Raw genomic sequence first — 14535 nt, 5'->3', positions numbered from 1 at the left:
ATTTATTTCTCCCTCTTTTCAGATGATAAAAAACATTATTTACAAGGGTGAGAGGGGAAAAAGCAGGAAAGCTGCTGCACAAAGCAAAAGCACTGTTAAGTGTCAGTGGTTAAGTAGATTTGCCAAGACAACACGCTTTGTTACCATCTTAACGGTATAACTCATCGCAGATTAGAAAAGACAGCACACCATGAAGCATGGAGGGAAGGGGATGAAGGGTGAACACACCGTGATTGTGCTCTTGTTACAACTGTTACTAATCCACTGGATAAGCATCAGCACCCACAAGCCTCATCCACTTTTGAGCCATGTCCATCAAGAGCTGTGATAACTGGGCATTTGCTAGGAACAGAAGAGTTTCAAGCAAAACAAACTTAACCTAAAAGCATATATATATTTAAAGCAATAGTCTATTCATGAAAACTTCTAAGAGCATGTCTATTTATGAAAAAGCAACTGAGAAAAGATCTCTAAATTCCATTTTATTACATATTACTACATTCTTTAATTGACTTGACAGTTGCTGTAGCATGGATTCAAGACAACTATAAATTACAAAGACTTCACGCTCTTCTGCTAGGCCTACCGATCTCACTGAAGAATTGGTCTCTTCATTAAAATAGTATGTTCCAGCAGTTCTAATTTAAAGTTTTATTGAAGAGGTTATAAAGATATTCTCAACATTCAGACACAGACACATACTTCTCAAATACGAGCTAACTAAAAACACTACAAATATTCATATAATAACATACTCTATAATCTGCTGAAATTCAGTGCCTACATTTTTATTTAGACGAATGATGATGCACAAGTGACAGGAGCATTAATTGACACAAACATTCGTCATTTCTAAAGTGGCTCATCTGGTGGAGCCACTATCAAATATAATTCTATAATGGTTAAATTAGAGGTCGTTTCAAGGCAGCAAATTGATCAAAGTGGTTATTTTTTTCTTTGCTTCTAACATAAGCATCAAATAATTTTAGCATGGTGGTGTGCTCGCGTGCTTTCTACTTGAAATGTAATACAATGAGGATCTGAATTCCCTTTTTCTTCCTGAGTACAGTTTAAAAACACTAGGATTAATAAACATGTGAAGATATATGAAGATGGTGATCCTATCAGAACTTCTGCACTTACTCTTTCCCCATTAAATTGCCAACGTGCCACAACAGAAGCTGTATCTACCTGAAAAGCTTTCTGAAGCCCTGGTTGCAAGGTAATATTCACAGGAGGATTTGCATGCTTTTTTAAAAAAAAACTTTTCCTGTTCTAATTTTTGACTGAAGGTTCATAGATATTTCCATTTGTCAAGATTTCCATCCACACTATGGTTACTAAGGCCAGCAGGATTGAAAGTAATCATATCTAAGCAATGTTACAGATCTGATTTTAGGTATTTCTCTAACAAAATCTTAAAACTTCCAGTATATACAAGGATTAAGACTGAATGCGCCAAGACACTGCTTCCTGATAGAACAGAGGAGACTTCAAACCAGTAGAAGGTGATAATAGGGAAGATGATATTCACAGTTACCTCAGACGTTTGTATCAACCGTAGTGCTTTAATGCGCAAAATTGAAATTCTTCCCCAGCTTGCAAACAACATCACATATAAAAACACTGTAGATTTAAGACAGCAAAGCACGCCTTCTTAATACCTGGCTTCCTGATAACATTTCTCACTTTGTGCCCCACGCGTACATACACATCTTAGATGTGGTCTGTGTGCACGTGCTTAAGCACAGAAGTCTTCAAAAAATCAAATAGATTCTTGACCCCTGTCACAAACTGCTGTGAGATGATAGCTCAGGCCAGACAAAAACAAACAAACAAATCAAAACCCTCCCTGGAAACATAGAAAAAACACTTTCCTGGGGTTTCCTGAGTCAAGGCAAAAGAAAGTGAAACACTTAGATGGAATCAGTCTTCTTTTGCCAGTAAAACCAATACATTTCCCTTCTCCATTCAGATCTGCCTCTGAACTTCGCTCCATTTCACACAACTACCATGTCCTGGGTATTCCCTTCCTCAAGAAAAATAAATGGGAAAACACAGTCTGACAGTACAGAGGAGAGCCAAGAATTGGGAAAATGGGAACACATGCAAAATAATCAGGAGGAAAATGGGCATAAGAAGAGAAGGTCCTTTAACTAAAGGAGGTCCACTTCAGACTAGAACTATTCCAAACTGCTTCCTATACCTCTAGTTGGATAACTTTGTTTTTACTAGTGTTGATCAGATTACTGCCAGTTAAAAAAACCTGCATGTTGGATGTTGCTTCCATTTTTTCCTTCCCCCTCTACCATCTTGCCCTCCCTGCTTTAATGAATACCAAATAGTTTCCCCTGGGGAAAGGGAAGTGTTTATCTGAAATAGCTTTACATTTTTATTTATTTTAACAAAACTCTTGATACTGTTTATAAAAACTCTACAGGTTCTGTGAAACCCCAAATTATATTCCCTCTAGTCTAAAATGATTTGACTTAAAATGCATTTTTCTGATAGCTCTCCAGCTAGCAAACTCTCTTCTTTTTTTATATTTCCAGATACAGGGACCCAAATGGGTTTTTATTTAACAAGAGCTCAATAATTACCTTTTCTAACTTCACATCTCTCCACTATTGTTTCTGGCATATTAGTTTTCAAGGTCTCAAAGTTCAATGGCAGTTTTTTTGCAAGAACAGTGATAAAGTGCTTGCATTATGAATAGTAATTTCATCCTCTACTACTGTAGCTGAATACAGTGACATACAGGCTACCTGGTTTCAATATTCCACTGCAAATTCCTCAGGTTTCTGTGTCAGCAGCAGCATACTTAACAACCTTGAAGAAATGTTTTCTTTATGTTGATGGCTTTATTTATTTAAAAAACATCCTCATCAGGGTAGCCACACAACACGCAAGGACTCACCAACAGGAAGATCCAATGGTATGGTAAGGAAAGCGTTCTAAAATTCTTCACAGTTGCTAAATCAGATTTAAAAACTAGCATAGTTTCAAATGCTAGTTAGATATTGTATGTCAATGAGACAAACGTGATTTTTCTGCTTCAAATGCCTTTTAATCTGCGATGTGAGGATCTGAAGGATCTTGCAAAATTAACATTCTAGTTTGCTCTTGTTTAGTTGGTGTTAATTAATTAAATCTTGTTACACTGAGCTACTGCCATCTCTGATTTAAAATTTGAAGCAGGTGCTTTCTTCTTTATACAGATTACAACTTTAGGTTACACATATATTTAATTTCAGGTTTTTGTGGTTGTATGGAAATATATGATCTTTAAATTTAAAAGAAGTATTTTCATCAATACAAATTGCTTGTGAAAAAGAAGCAATTATCTATTGAAGTTATTTTGTCTCAGTTACCACAATAAAGTATCAATTTTATGCTTGAGCCAAACCTCAAAAATGTGACTGTATTTAATTTACTTAAGCAGAAAAATATTCTATACTCTTCATTTTCTCCCATATACTGGAAATAATACCTCAGTCTCTACAAACTATATTGTTAAAACTATCCATCTAAAATGTTATTTTCATTATACAGGTTTAAATTTTGTGATTCAAATACAACTTCACAACAGTTTTTCCTGAGTACACTGTCTAAAGCTATATGTATCTGTAGTTTGAACTACAAAACATCAGGTTTTTACACTAACTTCCAGTCAATATAAAATGAAAAATTCTTAAACCAAATGAAATTTTTTAATTCAATGAGACCTTCTTAAAATAGCATCTTGCGTAAGTGGCTAATAGGAAATCTCTCTTTACATGTGTCACATACACACATTTATTACTAAGCTTCAGAATTTATCCTTGTAAGATGTTTCCATAGATTTCCAGGTTTTTTTAAGACAGCAAACTTCTATTGTTTCTCAGACAGACAACAAAAGATTTCTGTAGATATCCATTTGTTATATTTCCATTGTTGACGTCCTAAATAAACAGCACAGATTAAAAAAAAACCCACCAAACACAAACCACTCTAGTTCCTGTACATTGAACTATTTCTTCTAACCATAGTTAAGTTAGTTTCAAACCCCAATATTACTAAGTTAATTACAGGAAATAACTTTACACTGAGATCAGCTACCTGAATTTCAACTTGTTACAACTCCTAAAGAATGCTTATTTTTTCAAGTAATGTAATTTTTACTGGATCTCTATTTATAACACAATTCAGTAATTTTAATACATCCTAATTCAGCATAACTGGATGGACAACGCAGCAGGTAAGAAGTCTTCATGACTCCTGGGCTCATGCAGCAAAGACTAAAACCTGCAGCTAATTTAAATGGATAGACTTGCACAACATCTAAATGAACATATTCTCTGATCAGAAAGTGACAGGCTTTGAATACATTATCTACAGTAACAGTGAGGATACTACTGCTCTTCCTTATGCTTGATGGGCTATGCCTGTTAACATGCCTAATTTCTCATTCTGAAGCTCCAGTGGCTTCCCAAATTAGATGGTGTGGAAGAAGCATTAACTGAATCAGGTTATTCTGTTCACCCACCTGTTACAAAAAAAAATAAAAATAAATATTGAACTGGCTAGGCAGAGAAAATTCACTAGCTGAGTTTTACCATATATCAGAAATGAATGAGAATTAGTTCTCTCAGCTGTGTTATCTATGTTTAGAAGTTCTTTTGTAACAATAATTTTTAGCTGCCTCTAGCCCACTAAAAATAAATTAAAACTACATTCAGAAGGTTAAAACAGTCTTTACCACTCAAGAGTTGGAACCCAAATTTAGGAGCACTAAATACTTGCCCTGCATCACAACACGAGTTCTAATTTTAAATGAGAATATTATTAAAAGATCTGAATACATGCACTAAATGTGCACAGGAAATACATGAACTAAGGTTTAACCGAAACTTTGGGAACAATTTGTTTAACAAACCTCATTAATAAATTCAAATGACCACATTTTTAAGCATTCCAGGCCTACTTACATATTTGTATTTCTTATGTGGGATATTTCAAATTTTAACAGAAGCTGATGAAAAACACAGACGTTAGATGTGCAGCAAGCTATATTTCGGTAGAAATCCAGACTTCACAAGAACAAGAAAAACTGCATATTTAGATGCTTGGTCATGCCTTAATGGACATGAACTTAGAAATTCTATAGTGTCTACACACATAAATGTAGAATTTGTATTTCATTGAAGCAAAATTAACATCATATTAAATTAAGTTTCTGCGTTTTTTTAATCCAGATATATTTCTTGTACTGTATGTTCACAACACTAGCTTAACCTATAATTACTAGTTTAACATATAATAATTTCGGTGACATTTGCCTTTCTGAAAGCTCCTGAAAATGCAAATATACTTGTATGAACAACACTTTTTTCCCATCATGTTTTTATATTAATCATTACTACTAGTAATAAAAACATTGTAATAATCATTAGAAATAAGTTAAAACTACAGAAGTACATCAGGGGAAAGGACAGGGAAAGGATAGATAGGAAGATTTTTGGGTCTCTGACGATAAGGAAGGATAATTAGAGATTATTAACATACTCCAATTTCCCCCCCCTTCAGTGAAATTCTTGTAGAAATAGGTCAACTGAGATTGATTTTGCATTGGCTTTGAGCTGTTTTCACACCACGTGCCCATCTTTTTGAAGGGCAGAAGTACAATCTAAGTGCTAAAAACGTATTTACAGAGGGCAGAGTAAAGCAGACTTTTCAGACACATACAGCTAAGCAAAAGTAATCCATCTGCGTAGCTCCAGTACTGTATCTGAAGTACCGGGTCAAGGGAGGTTGATCTCCCATCATGAATGGGGTGGAACATCCAATCTCCTAGCAAATATCTCTGCATATACATAAATTCATTTCTACACTACTTCATCGTCAGAAACTTTATTAGACTTTCAGAAAATATGTTACAATACTTCATACTCAGAATTTTCATAAACCTTTTTACAGATTTTGTTTCTGCATTACCCCGAATCAGAGAAACTATCTAAAAAACAAGATGCAACGATTAAAGGAGAAGTGCAGGTACACAATTTAGGCCAGAAGAATTAGGCTATTTCAGACAGAATAACCAACTGAACAGATACAAGGTGAAAAACAAGAGTCTAAGAGAGAATTTCTATTCAGAAAATTACCTGTGGGATATAATGGATTACATGTGAGATTCTGTAGTGAAAAAGGCAAATACTTTTCTCTGAATGTACAGGCGAAGAGTCTTCAGAACATATGAAGTTATTTCCTTCTGCTTTTCTCAGCTCAGTACTGCATTCAATTTTGGACACTGCACTTCCAAGAGTGACAAAAACAAATTGGACAGAGTCCAAGAAAAGCACTGGAAATAATCAGAGGTCTAGAAAATAAGATCTCTCTCATAGACTGCACAAACTGAAGTTATTCATAACAAGAGGAAAGAGCAATAGGGAAGATACTGATATTCAAAAATATAAAAAGGCCACAGGGGAAGGGAATATATTATGTTTTCAGTAACTGTGGTGAGTGGTTCAAGAACCGAGGAGTTTAAGATTATGATGAATGGCAAGAAAAAAAGAAAAAAAAAAAAGCCCAACAAAATCTCCACTTCTAACTTTAAAAACAGATTTAAATTTTTTAAGAATAGAAGGGATTTAACTGGAAATGTTACCAAGGACTTCACGAGCAGGTTGGATTACCATCTATAAGGTATTGCATGCATGTTATTAATGTTGCCTTGGGATGAAGACTAGCTGGCCTCTTGAGGTCAACACACAGTTCCATTTCCTTACGTTTCAAGAGCTTTATAAAAAAACAGGTAACATCCCATTGGAGATAAATTCCCACTCAGCTCCCACTCCAAAATAATCTATTCCTAAGTAAGATAAACTACATGGAACTGCTTTTCTTTATTATACCATTGCCTCCAAGAAAGCAAACAAAACATACTCCTGGTTTCTAAGCGAACAGGACAGAATTACTTCTTTTTGTGAATTTCAACTCACTGAATATTTTTAATCAGAACATGATGTATATTACAATTTATAACAAGGCAGATTTGTCTGAAATGATGGCTAAAACTTGAATACTTGCCCCAGCAATCTGCCACGCTAAAACTGGCTAGTGATATAGGAGAAAGGTAAAGGCAAACAAACAGAAGATAGGATAAATGTTTTTAAAACCTCCAGATATGGTAGAAAGAAGGATATGAGGATTCTAGACAGAGTTTTGGAAATTATCTTCTGGGCCCGCTCCAGTTGTGACCTTTCTCTCACATAGCTGCCTTCCTATACTAGTGCTTAAAGGGCACAGTCAACCTGAAGACAATGAGCCTTTTGCCTGATTAAGGACACAAGAAGATTAAAGTAATAATAATTAAAATCAGGGCCCTTATCCTTATACACTTCATCTCATTGGGACTAATCAAAGTGGCAGAAAGAAACACTTGTTCCTGCAGTATCCATGATTAGGTGCATATATAAAGTAATTCTCAAAGCAAAGTCTAGTACAAATGTAAAATATTGACAAGGTGAGATTAAAAAAATAGGTTTAAATGATCTGTGCAATGCTTGTGCTTGGAAAAATATATACTTCAAGACTACTTTATTAATGGTTGATTTGTTCATTACAACTTTATAAGACTGGCTGTAAATACTAGCAAAGTGTTAATAAAAAATTACTCATAACAATCTTTTTTGACTCGCATTTTCAAACATTGTTGTCGCATGTAAATATCCCCATTGAGATACAACTTGATGTTGACTGTTTTTTGTTGTATGTGCTGAAAATCTAAGTACCAATAAATACCATTTTTTTTCCAAAAGCAATGGTAGACTCCTTAAGAATTCTGTGCATTATTCATGCATTCCACTTTCTTCTATATCATATTTTGTTTAGAATGTTATTCTCAGCTCATTTTTCGTTTCATTAATATAAACGCACATACGAAATGAAGTAACTTTTAGCACTCCTGCTAGAACATCTTGTTTGTGTGCTTTAATCTTTTGCGCTTAATAGCCTCATCAGACTGAAGTACACAAACCACTGGCCTAAATATTGTGTTATCAGCAGAAGCTGTCAAACCTGGATTTAGTTGCACTAGAGTTAGGAAGAGTTTTGCGCCGGTAACTGCAGCTTACCTGCCCATAATTTTTGGTGCTAAAAATATACCCTCACATTTCAGAAGAAAGTCTGATTGACATTTCTTGATAAAACCAAAAACTTCAAACATTACTTTTCCCAGTAGCTGGCTCTAAAATCATCATGAAATCAGAAGGGGAAAACAAACCTGCAGAGTTAATAATCTTACACAGTGCTATATAAAGCACTTTGGTTTCCAACATTAAAGTCAAGATTGAAGAAAATAATCTGAATAGAGGCAGTATGTATCTCAGGAACTTTGGCTGGGAACATTTAAATGCCTTCTTGTTTGTAGAAAGCACTATGTGGGAGGACCTTGGGACACTGGCTGTAATGACACTTTAAGACCCAGTCTGTGGATAGATGGCTCTTGCCAACAGATGTACATTTTAACAGTCCTAAACAAGTCTACCTTCCGGTGGGGAAGGGAGAAATAAAGGTAGCACTATAGGTTTAGACATACTTGGTTCATAAACATCTTTGCTTCCCCATACCTGAGTTTTAAATGGAGGAAACCTCAGAGAGCTCTGAAAATCCTACCTGCTACTGCAGGCTTTTTTAATTAAAATCCTTCTATGCAGTAAATCAGAAATACATAACACTCAAAAACTACCACCTGCTCTGAACCATAGAAACACGGATTTTTTCACAGTTATGCACTGCCCATTTTACTTTTTAAAAAAAAAAACCACCTTTGTTTTCCAAAACTCTATTTCTAGTTTCAACACTATACTAATGATGGTTTTCGTCAAACAATATTTATTATATAACTTGGGATCTTCTCTGCATGGTCTAACTTCAGAGCATGTCATTATCTTTAAAAGGCATCAGGAAATCGGTTTAACTTTTATCCCTCTTGTTTTACTAGATGAACTTTCCTTGAAGGAGATTTACAGAACAGACACTCTCCTAGTCCAGATCAAGGATGAGTAGAAGTAATTTGGGGATGATAAAGTGTTATTTGACGGGTTTGCACTTTGTCACCTTTATCTCTGTGATTGTTGAAACTTACCCAGCAATGCCATTTGCAGTGAGCCATAACCAGTATACTTTGCCCTAATTAATTTTGTCATAATCTTACACACGGTTAGCTGACATTTTATAACTTCCAGCCTTTTGAGATAGTGTACCATAATGAATATAACCTTTAACATGTTACTTCCAGGCTAGTGAACACTACTGACTTCAGTACATCTTGTTGAACTTGTCAGGAAGAAGCTGTAAGAATCCAACTCATCCTATGAAATGTTAAACTAACCGGGTCCATTGTTTATAAATGACCAACAGACCCTTTTGACATAAGACACACATTATAATACACTCTCTGTATGTAGCTCATGAAGTACAATCTATAACTGACAGTGCTTGGGTTATTTAGTGTTACACTAGAAAATACCACACATTCTAACAGAAACATTGAGATGTTTGAACTCAGTGTAACTTTAAAAATATTCTCAAACCTCTTTAAGAACAGAATTATGCTATTGCTTTGTCCTCCCTTGAAGCATAGCCGAGAAGGAATTTGTCACCTCCATAGCAGCAGACAGCAAGACTAACTTGGCAATGGAGATTAAAAAAAAACCCTGCCTATAGTTGAAAAGAGAGATAGGAAAATGATATTTCAGAATTTGCTGAAGAAACCAGTTAACTTTCAGCCCTTTCTGAAAACAGTCATGGGGTTTTCGTGCATCATTTCTCATCTGTGTGTGAGTTCCTGGTTGATTCTAAATAATTCTATCACTGCTTCCCAAAATTACACATTATTCAGCACAGGAAAAGAAACTAATGTAGCCTCTGGAAATACAGAAATAATTTAATCTTAATCTTGTAGTAATGTTCCCAAACTGTACGGATTTCTTTTCTCTTTGAACTCAATAAAACAAATTTCTTTTTCTGTTCTTAGAAGAAAAGCCAGGTTGGAGTCTTGCGTATATATTTAATAGTACAGGCCTACTGTGGTTTCTTGAAGGTATACAATAAATTTTGGGAAATGTGGATGAAATAGGAGAATAACAGTAAGAAAACAGTGCTTGAATATAGTTTCCCCATAGAACTGTCATATGTTAAAACTGATGTGGTCCTGTGTGATAGCTAAGGGAAAAAAAGATTAAGTAGTACATGGTATGATTCTGATTAATTCATATTCACTTTCTGGGAGATTCAAAGGCAAAGACACCACACAAAAAGGCTAAATATGATGACAGTAAATCCTTTAATGAATTCAGGTGGAAAAAAAAAAACTCTCAAAGGTTTTTTAAAAGTCTTACTGAAAAGAAATATATTCCCAGCAATGAATCTGGAAATCTGCCATGGTAGATACAGGTTAGTAAGACAGAAATTTATTCAGGAGGCAAAGTTAAGTACCTTGAAAGTCAATATGTTAATCCTGAATTCAGTCTTCCTTTTAATAGTCACCTGGGGTGAAGTTCCTATAAACCTGATATGATAGGAATTGCACAGTTAGACTGAATAATGCTGGGTTTTACCTACTGGAAGTCTGAAGGTACACTATAGAGACTGACATACTTTCGGGAGCATTAAGCTTGTGGTATAAATATTATTCTTTAGGGAAGCAAGAAAGCAGGAACAGAAGACCTCTTATTGCACTTAATGACTCAGACTAAGCTGAAAGGTCAACAAATGATTAAGAAAAAGAAGTTCTCTGAAAGATGATAAATTAGAAACAGTTGACACAGACAAGTAGCTAGAAATTAACTTAAAGAAAAAATAACATTAACAGCAGTAATGGTAAAATTAAGTTCATTTCATATTCATATTTTTCTTGTTAATAAAAACAACGTTATTTTTTTTTGCCACACAGAAACTATTTTTCACTGATTACCAGAGCACCCTTTCAAGCCCATAAACTACTTCACCCTACCTTTGGCTTGCGGGGGGGTCTATAAAAGTAACTTTATTTATGTCACACAAAGCCTCAAACTCATTTCTTTTTATAGACAGCACTGAAGACCGTAATTGCATGAATTGAGTATGAGGTTTGACAAACTCTCACAGGCTGATTTATTTCACAGTGAATTGTTTTTACTGAATTTCTTTTTCTTATCACGTCGGGATTCCCTTGGGAGTCACCTCGACTGACCTTTGGACATGCAAATACTCAGAATTTTTGAGGCAGCATACACTGCTACACGGTTGCTGCTAACTGTGGTACTGTCCAGGCTGCTCCTGTTATTCTTGCCCACATTAAAATTTTTTTTAATGCAACTGATGGAACGTAGCAATGTCACCAATGTAGCAATAGCCATAGTCCATAAAATAATGGATTCAAACACTTTGCAGAAAAAGTCTCAGAAATTAAAGCAATGGTACAGTTGAGGCTACTGGAACACGCAGCATGAGGATTGACAAAAGTTACCCAAAGACACTTTGATCAAAAGTCTGTAATGTAATGTTGCTTTACATAGTAGCAGAAGAGACACAAGACAGCGAATGCTGGTGTCCCAGTGCTAGTCCAAACTAAAATAATTACATCTTCCCACGATAAGAGTTATAGGGCAAAGCAATGCATTATAAAGTAATGCACAGCCCTAGGAAAACATTGGCCTGGAAATAAATCTTAAAAATCTAATTACTTGGTCTAAGCCTGTAGCACATCCCGCTAAGTAGTGAAAAACATTATAAGGGCACTATCAAATTGAAAATCTTAAACTATACAATTTGTCTTCATTAACACATATCTATTATTTTGTAACACATATCTAGTCTTTTGTTCATAATATATTTAACGTTCGCACATTCCAGTGCTTCAACAGTATCAAGGGTTTTCAATGTTACACTGGAGTATTTAATTTACTGGGTTTTTATATTGTGTACGGCAAAAGTAAACTGTTACATTTGCCAAATTTAAAACAATTAATTCAGTGATGACCCACTCTGCCAAGGTGAATTGTCTGAATCTTATTCTTGTCCCTTATTTCTTGCCATTTATATTATAGTAACGCTTTTGTTTGCTTAGATTTTTCTTAAGTTAATAATTACTTCTGGTAACTCATCAACAGCCTGTTCTCCTACACTCTCTAATGCTCCTTCTCAGAGCTGAAGAGGCTCAAAAATAGTTTTTTTTCCCTTCATTCTCTTCTGATGAAACAAGCAGAATCAAACACTTACACAGAAACTATTAGTTCTTATGCACTGGGTATATTTCATGGAGTTGCACTTTAGCACGATCACAAATATTTCATTTCTACTTCATGGTGCTAGCTGCATCTCCCTAGGAGCTGGGTGCTTACCAAACATAATATGATGGAGTATTATTATGTTTCCTCATCTGGAAACTGACAATTTTTCCTACCACTGAAATGTACCTTGTGCATTACAAATCTTTCCAAGATCCACATGAAGGGAAGAACAAGTGTACAGGTCAAAAAGGCATGCTTTAGGAAACTTGGAAAGAATGAGTAGTGTCATAAACAAAATAGGTTTACAACTGCCTCTGAGAACTATTTCATCAAATCGTCCTCCTCAGGGAAATAACAAAATTAACTACTGCTCTGGACTCAAAAAATCATTGCACATCCCTTTAAGAAACAGTTTTCCCCAATGTTTTTTCTTTTTTTTCCGCGGAAGTTCCAGAGTGTCAAGAAAATACACACTTCCATTAATCAAAAGAACAATAAAATATTTTTGCAAGAACCTGCTCTTTCCTCCTGTTAAGTGTTAACATATACTGGGAGGCTTCAATTGAGATGCAGATCTTAATGGACTCTCATATTAACTCAGGGCCAAAAATTTCAAAAGATAACATCCTAAGGATCTCCTACAGCATGCAAATCAGACTCCTTACAGTAAAATACACATTCTCCTTCTTTCAACAGGTAATTTTCTTCATGGCATGACTACTGCAGACCCTTGTGAATCACCTTGTTCTTTGGGGATGAAAATATTCCTTCAGCAGGTTACAACAGTTAATCTAGTTGCACGAACAAGCTTATGTGCTTGGTTTTTTGCTCTACCTTTGTTTTGTTTTGTTCTGTTAACAAAGCTTGTGCTTTAGAATTTCGTTATATTGTACAGGAGAGAGCTGAAGTATTACCTGGATTAAAATTGTAAATACAGATGTGGCTCCAACGCAGCAATGTCTAGCCTTATGTACATATCAAGTAGTCGCATATCAAGTACGAGGACTGGAATCTGACTGGGCAAAACAAAGAAAAGAAAAAAGTGCTTTTTCCAATACTTCGCTAATGGGAAGTCACAGATAATTAACATTAAGAGAATATTAACTTTTTTGTTTTTAACTGTGAGCAATTGCTCAACTTCATCTCTGTTCACTGATAATGCTCTTCACACTGATCATGAAGGTAGTCCTGCTAGACTGCACTAGGACTGTATGTAAAGTTAAGCACTGTTCATGTCAGGTAAGTACAGTTTGCTCAAGGTCATATGAAATCTATTAATCAAGGTGGTATTTTGAGCCCACTAGTTAAAATCTACTACCTTAAGCATCAGCTCTTCTTTTATTTAAATACCATTTTCATACACACATACTTGTGACTTCTGAGAGCTAATTGACCTAGACCTTCCTATACTAGGAAGAAGGCAGGAAAGTAGAATTCAAAATGCAGCCTGTGTCTTTTAATGATAACCATGTCTGTTTGTGTGTACACAAATACATGTATACACATGCTCGTGTCCTGTGCGTAATTATGGTGCTCTAACTCTCCAGTCAAGGTATGTTCAATTCTCTTCCTTCGCTTTTGGACCATTTTGACAATGCCGAAAGATGCATGGGTCTATGCAGATCTGAAGGTGTCCATTCCCTATTCATAAACTCTAATGAGACTGACCTCAGTACTCACCGCTGCAACGCTGTCTCTAAAGCTCTGCAGGTTACCGCTTGCATTCACATATTCACCTCCCATTCTGAGAACACAGTGTTTGGCCATCTTGCTGGACTTCTACTGAGAGACTCCACTTATCTCTAGTATCATCCTAGAACACTAATGGGTCTGCAGTGTACTACAGATGGACTTCCATATTGTGAATATGGAACCCTGTCATACAAATGCTAAGAGAAAAAGTAAGAAATCACCAAGACAGCGCCTAAAGCACAGATACCTCCTCATCATTCCTGTGAATGTGACAGGAAACTACCTATCTTGAATTCTCAGGAATCTATAAGGTTCCCTTATCCTAAGTCAGCGATATCAAGATTTTAAGTGCAAGGACTAAGATGCGGCAGTTACTTAGACAGTCAGATGAACACAAACCGCCTCCTCGCTCCTCCATATTGGATTCCCTGAAGAGAATTTACAGTGCTTCATGTAATCTTCACAGATTTTCACTTCAATAACTTTATTTGAAAAGTCTGATGTTAGCTGAACTTATTCACCCTAATTACTGGAAAGAAAAATATTACTACTGCTGCAAGAGGAAAACTATTTACTGGAGTTGCAATTG

General features: G+C 35.5%; 1 long non-coding RNA gene across 1 annotated transcript in view; it reads right to left on the bottom strand.

Moving 5' to 3' along the window:
* LOC142056910 (uncharacterized) overlaps positions 1–13264 on the bottom strand; it is an 89536-nt gene extending 76272 nt beyond the window's left edge. The window contains exon 1 of the long non-coding RNA XR_012660468.1: positions 13169–13264. This is a non-coding gene — a long non-coding RNA (uncharacterized LOC142056910). The remainder of the gene's footprint in view (positions 1–13168) is intronic.
* Between the last annotated feature and the right edge of the window lie 1271 nt (positions 13265–14535).

The sequence above is a fragment of the Phalacrocorax aristotelis genome, chromosome 4, assembly GCF_949628215.1.
Source record: "Phalacrocorax aristotelis chromosome 4, bGulAri2.1, whole genome shotgun sequence".
Lineage (NCBI taxonomy): Eukaryota > Metazoa > Chordata > Aves > Suliformes > Phalacrocoracidae > Phalacrocorax > Phalacrocorax aristotelis.
This window is presented reverse-complemented; position numbering and strand designations above follow the sequence as displayed.